Raw genomic sequence first — 7,085 nt, 5'->3', positions numbered from 1 at the left:
TCATGGGTCCACCCGCTCTCTCACATCCCATGTCTCCATTTCCTTTTGGCAGACACAGATGTTTTTTGCTGTTTTACAATAAACAGGATTGGGGAACTTACTCAGCTGAAAAATAGATTTTGCCTTTGTTTAGCTCAAGTCAGTTCTCAAGGGATGCATCTTCCACCTATTTCACCCCACGTGTACAAACTCGAGGGCACGAGTCAGTGCCTGGGGACAAGGAACCACAGGACTCACTCCGTCTGAGACTGGCTTAGCTAGTCTATGTGTCCATGCAATTACAGTCCTGCGGGCCGTAAAGCTGTTCTCCTTAGCTGTAGACATGCAGCCACCTGTTTATTGTAAGTGTATACACAGCAAGAATGCAATGGATTGAAGTAGCAACCCACAAATAAGTAAACTGCCTCTCATGTTCACTCCAGCCACTTCCAGTTAATTTCATGATTTCTTAATGTGATGGCCCAGTCTGACAATAGATACCTGTGGAACCTTATCGCTCAGAGTCACTTGTAATTAACATGATTCATGTCAGCAGAGACAATCAGACAATCCAGTCAAGTCAGCTCTAGAAACGTCCATGAGGAGACACGATTTGCATGAAGCCAGAGAACATGACCCACCACTCCTGCCTGTTTTTAATGCTCTGATCTCCCTCTAAAAACCAGAAGCAGCGAGAGTAAGGAAACAAATTCCTAGGATGCTGATAGAGAAGACCATTCATGAGACCTCTTCAATCAACCTGGCATGTCACAGTAGTGAGAATTAGCAAGGGCAAAGAGAATGCATTGCTGCAAAACAACATAATTCTTCAAGGCTGACAGAGTCGTCAATCCAAAAGCAAACAGAAGAGAGACAGTAAAGCTATTCACTCATCTAGCCTAGGTAATGGGAATTTGAAAATATGAGGGGGACAAGTTCCCATGATCTTATGAAAGAAACAGTTCACAACGTGGTGGGCAAACGGGGCAAACAGCACTGCCAGTGCAAGGCAGGAACCGGACAAAGCACACAGTGCTGGCGCAGATCCTGCTGCCTGACCTTAGCCTGCTCCTGAGCCTGAAGTTTCACACTCCACCACCATGACAAGTTGTGCATTGTGTTCTCCACGGGTGCCATCAGCCCTTCCCTCCCTGTCTGCTCCTGCCCTTACATCAGCCGCAGCACTCATCCAGCCAGGGGCTAACTCAGAACAACTGGATCATCCACATGAAAACTCATCAATATATTTGCAGGACAGGACCACTATTTTCAACAGCAGTGTGGTCTTAAGCTCACTGTGAAACCATACCTGAATCTATGAAAGATGTCTGAACACCAAAAATAGCCTACAAGATTTACAGTAGAATTGCAACTTACTCTTCCACTGCAAGGAAATTATTTGGGATTTTAAGAAAGGTTGATTGCTTCTTTCTGTAAATATATCTAACAATGGCAGGCTTCTCCTGTCCTAACCTCTGTTGATCTGAAACTCTGGCATACTGCAGGAGATCTACCGAATGCCTAATCAGTCAAAAGCCCCACTAGGTTAAATACGTGGGCAACCTGATGGTGACTGCAGGTTTCAGAGTTCGGATACTTTGCAAAAGGACACTGGAAGGAAAAACAAATTTGCTCAAGCTCTCTCAGGACACTCAAAATATCTTTTTCAAAATATCAGATTTAAAAAATAAATAACCTTAAACATATCTTTGCAGCTATTTGGCTGCTGAACTCTGGGACCCCCACAGAGTTAGTGAGAAGAAGTAACAGTAAACAGGGATCCAGGGTGTCCTACAGGACTCTACAATTGACCTACTGTCTCAGAATTTTCACCAGAGTAAAACCTGCCAGGTCACTGTAGTGAGGGCCTGGAGGCTTTAGTAGACACATATGCCTCTACCTCCTGGAACCTGAGGAAAAATAAGTATTAGAGGGTGTCTCCCCAACAGGAGGGTTTTTCCTGACCTGTGCACAACAGTAGAGGTTATCAGCCCCCCTCTGCTGTGTCATTCTTTATTTTAGCAATAAAGAAAAGATTACTTTTGATCAGCTGTGCAAAACAGGCAGTTTTGCAACCTCTCCGGACAGAAAGCCATCAAATGAGTTCTAGCACAAGCTGGTAACTGTCAACTGCACCTGAACCTATAGCTTACGGGCACAGCAGCACTACTTTCCTACACTATTTTCTCCTCTCATTTTTCACTAAAAAGTTAACTAGTCTTTGTGAACGAACAGCCTGAATTCTAGTGGGCAACTGACCATGAAATAAAAACCTCAATTGCAGCTAACACTAGCTGGTTCCCAAAACACAGAAAGAGAAGAAAGAGGTGAAAGGGAAAGATTAATCAAGTGCGATAGCAGACCCTGCCTTCAGCCGCCGAGCCAAGCACCAGGCTGAGGTTCCCGCATTCACTCACCCAGAAGGCAACAGTGTGCAGATGGTATTTCAGCTTTAGCCAGCAAAAAAAATAATTGCTCCACTGGCTCAGGAACTGACAACAGTAACAATAACTTCACAGCAGCACTAGTAATAGTATAAATCATAGATCTAGTGACTTTGCTGGACTGGGTTCAAAAGCCAGAAGTATGATACAAGCAAAGGCTCATCCCCTTCCTCTTTGCAATGACCTTTCACGTATTTGAAGACTGTTACCATACTTCAGTAGTCTCTTCTCCAAGCTAAACAAACCTGTTCCTCTCAGTCTTTCCTCACAGATTGTGCTTTTGAAACTTTTGATCATTTTTACTGCATTTAACTTGACTGCAGTTCTAAAAATTAATCTTAGTCTAAGGAAATATTGCTACTGATATATCACTGTGCTGCACCAATACAGCAATAGCCTTAAGCGACCTCTAATTTTACTGCCAAACAAGCTTTGTAGAAACCAAAACTAACCTGTGAAACAGACCTTCCTGGATTTTGTAAAAGCAACTCCATGATCCTGCACTGCTGTAGCACCAGATCGATCAAGGCTTTCTGCTAAAGGACTTCCAGTGGAAGAGAAAAAGATACAGGGATCTAATGCTTTAAATGCAAATGAAAATGTTCAAAATGTCTTTTAACCCATGAAAATATGAGGTCAGGAAGAGCTAACTGTGAATCTATCACCATAAGAGACTGAAGAGGTGTTAAAAGAGAAAGTAAATAAAAGGATATAAGGTTGTGGTGAATGGAGTTAAATCCAGTTGGCAGCCAGTCACAAGTGGTGCTCCCCAGGGCTCGGTACTGGGGCGATTTCTGTTTAATATCTTATCAACGTCCTGGACAAGGGGATCAAGTGCACCCTCAGAAAGTTCGCAGATGACACCAAGTTGGGTGGGAGTGTTGATCTGCTTGATGGTAGGAAGGCTCTACAGAGGGATCTGGACAGGCCGGATCGATGGGCTGAGGCCAATGGTATGAGGTTCAACAAGGCCAAGTGCCAGATCCTGCACTTGGGTCACAACAACCCCATGCAGAGATACAAGCTTAGGGAAGAGTGGCTGGAAAGCTGCCCCAGAGGAAAGGTCCTGGGGGTGTCGGTTGACGGCTGGCTGAATATGAGCCAGCAGTGTGCCCAGGTGGCCAAGAAGGCCAATAGCATCCTGGTTTGTATTAGAAGTAGTGTGGCAGGACTAGGGAAGTGATTGTCCCACTGTACTCAGCACTGGTGAGGCTGCATCTTGAGTACTGCGTTCAGTTTTGGGTCCCTCACTACAAGAAAGACATTGAGGTGCTGGAGTGTGTTCAGAGAAGGGCAACAAAGCTGGCGAGGGGTCTGGAGAACAAGTTTTAGGAGGAGTGGTTGAGGGAACTGGGGTTGTTTAGCCTGGAGAAAAGGAGGCTGAGGGGAGACCTTATCGCTCTCTACAACTACCTGAAAAGAGGTTGTAGAGAGGTGGGGGTTTGTCTCTTCTCCCAAGTAACAGGTGATAGGACAAGAAGAAATGGCCTCAAGTTTCACCAGGGGAGGTTTAGATTGGACATTAGGAAAAAATTCTTCACTGAAAGGGTTACTAAGCATTGGAACGGGCTGCCCTAGGAAGTGGTTGAGTCACTGTCCCTGGAGGTATTTAAGAGACGTGTGCATGTAGTGCTGAGGGACATGGTTTAGTGGTAACTTGGCAGTGCTAGGTTAACTGTTGGACTTGATGATCTTAAAGGTCTCTTCCAACCAAAACTATTCTATAATTCTATGATTCTAAGATGGCAAAGTCAGTGCATTTGTGCTGAGGTAGGAACTGCTCAGGGTCTTTGCTTGTTTACAACGGACAATTTCTCACCATGTTGCTTATTGGTGTCACTAGATCTACCTACCTAGCAGGAAAGCAGCAGACACATTTCATATTACTGAGGAAAATGCATTGCTACTGATACTTCATGGTTTAATCTGTATTGCAGAATATACTGGGTTCAATTAATAGGAACATACATTTGGTTTTGAAGCTGCATATACACAGAACTCCTCACATAGGTACCCTGACAGTCAGACACACTCTCTACTTCTTCTACAAATTGAAATTCAAAAAAACCCACAAAACAACAGGAGAAATACAATTCTGGCAGCTGCTGAGAACTACATGTTTATTCAGACATCTTCCAAGATGCCCCTGAAGCAGAGAATTTATAATTACTTAGACTTTTCTTGTTACATCCTGTAATCCATACACAGTCATTAAAACTGTAACTTCCTTTCAGTTTGGTAGGAAACAAACAGTATTCTCTTCTCAGAAACCTCAAAGTTCAAAGTATTTAATCACAGGAGAGATCTGTATTTTAAAGCACCACGAGCTTTGAGGGCAGGCTATATTACACAGAAGAATTTTATTTGACTGGTTCCTTTTTTTTTTTTTAAGGGAATAAAAATGTGCGTTTGAAGGAATCCTTATATTTTGTTCATTCTAGCAAAACCTGCTTATGTCAATACTTCTATTTTCAATAAATAGCCTGCTGAACTAAACAACAAGCACATAGCAAACAGGCCTTTCTTAGGGTGGTTAGAAGGAAAAATACCCCGTGGCTGTAGGAGATACCATAGAGATTGCTATTGCTTTAATAAGGCTTTTGATACTGCCTCACACAACGTTCCCACAATCAAACATGGGAGTATTGTCAAGTTACGGATTTTGTTGGAAAACTGTATTCAAAGAGAAATCTTCACTATAAGATTACTATAAGTAATTTCACACTCAGAGTACCTTACATAGAGTTTCATGTTAGACAGGTCTATTGGTCTTATTGTGTGTTCTCATTACTGTCTTGGCTGATAAGGTAGGAAAGACAGCTCTCAAATGATAACAAGCTGCAAAGCATTGCAAGCACCACAGTGGAAACAGACTTCAAAATGGCCTTGAAAAAATGCAGGACAGGTAGGATGCAATTCAGAAATGATAAGTTCAAAGGACTATGCTCAGGGAGCATTAATTGCACAAATATATAGTGGGCAGAAATTCTGAAGAACAAAAGGTTGGAGTATAGGAAACCACAAACAGAACAGAATTGCCATGATATGAAGAACCCTAGAACTGTTTCGTGTGGATAATCTTAGGCAGCCACCTTTTTTCTTAAAACTGCATGTTGACACAGACTTCCATATAGACCTGCAATAGTTCAGGTAACTTGGAACAAGAAACTGAAGTCCACTTTTTCCTTAAAAAAAATCCTTATTATATTTCACTTATTCCTTAAAAAAAATCAATTATAAAGATAAGGTGTCATTTCAGGGTTAATAGGAGCAAAATTACACCTGCCAGCTTGTGCATGAACCACTTTTCTCCCTTTTCAGCTCATCAGCTTATTTCTGAGAAGCCAATGCATTGTATTGAGAACTTGAGAGCACAGGACCCTCATAGTGCAAATGCCAAACTCTTCCAAGAATATGAGACTCACATTCGTGCAATAACAGTATAAACAGATGTAGTGGATGCAACTGCAAAGTTATCCAGTGTTAAGTACACATCCTTGTGAAGTCACTTAAGGACTTTAAACAGCTGTGATGTCAGCTGTTTAAAATTCCATACAAATGCCTCATTTAATTGACTACCAATAGTCAGAGGGCAGTGTTACCTGCCTAGGTATTTTTTCTTAGTAAATCAAACATAATTGTGTCTAAAACTATTCAAGTAAAAAAAATCCAAGAGTTTTGTATATCAATATATTCATACAATGTATGAAAAATAATGCTTTTCCAGCATTGGCATAGTCTCTTACCCCTGGAAGCAACTTCAAGGATGATTGTTTTACTTGTCATATTTGAAGTCTAAATTTCCACAGAGATCAGGATGACAAGAGAAAAGAAGATCTTCACATGAAGTTTGCGCAGATGGATATATTAGTTTCAGAAGTGTTCACTTAAGACAAAATGAAGAAAATGTTATTTAAATTAATCCAAATACTTGTACCTTATTTGATGAGCAATGAAGGGAATCAAATCTGAAACAATCTTCCATCTTTTCTATTCCATCTATTGTAAGCTACTAAAATGTATCTTTTATTCTTTCCCCTTAGCATAACTTAATTTCTGTAGTTTCTGATGGCAATCATATCTTTAAACTCCTTACCACAGACCAGAATGATTAAACATATTTCTGATGTTAGAAGATGATACACTCTATCTACTACCTTCTTCAATTCCAATAATGATTATGTGTCAGAGGGAAAGCAAGCCTGCAGTTTTAAATATCCTCCAGTGCCATAAAGCTATTATTGAAGTGCCTTCAGTTCTGCCTACTGTGAAAAAAAAAAACAGCAGGACAAGAGAAACCAAAGAATAACGGAGGATATGGCCATTCAGCATGTTGTCACTTGCCACAAAATTCAGAAACTGCATCCAAGCAGATTCATCAATATCACCCAGTAGCTCCTCTGCCAATAATGCTGCTTCATCACTTGTGGCTGGATTCTACTGCTAACAGCGAGTGCAGTGAATCTCTTGGATATGGCTTCACCTTTCATTTAAGGGAACTATGAAAAAGTCCTCAAGGTTCTTCGTAGGAGCAGATGAAATAACGGGGTTCTTAAAAACATACACCAGGATTTTCTTCCTCTTTCAACATTATGCAAGACTGAATGATGTAGGCAAAAGGACAGGAAGATATGACTTTGCTCCATCAGATGCACAGGGTAT

The sequence above is a fragment of the Rissa tridactyla genome, chromosome 1 (genome assembly GCF_028500815.1).
Source record: "Rissa tridactyla isolate bRisTri1 chromosome 1, bRisTri1.patW.cur.20221130, whole genome shotgun sequence".
Classification (NCBI taxonomy): Eukaryota; Metazoa; Chordata; class Aves; order Charadriiformes; family Laridae; genus Rissa; species Rissa tridactyla.
The sequence above is the reverse complement of the archived record's forward strand: the minus strand, read 5'-3'. Positions refer to the sequence as shown.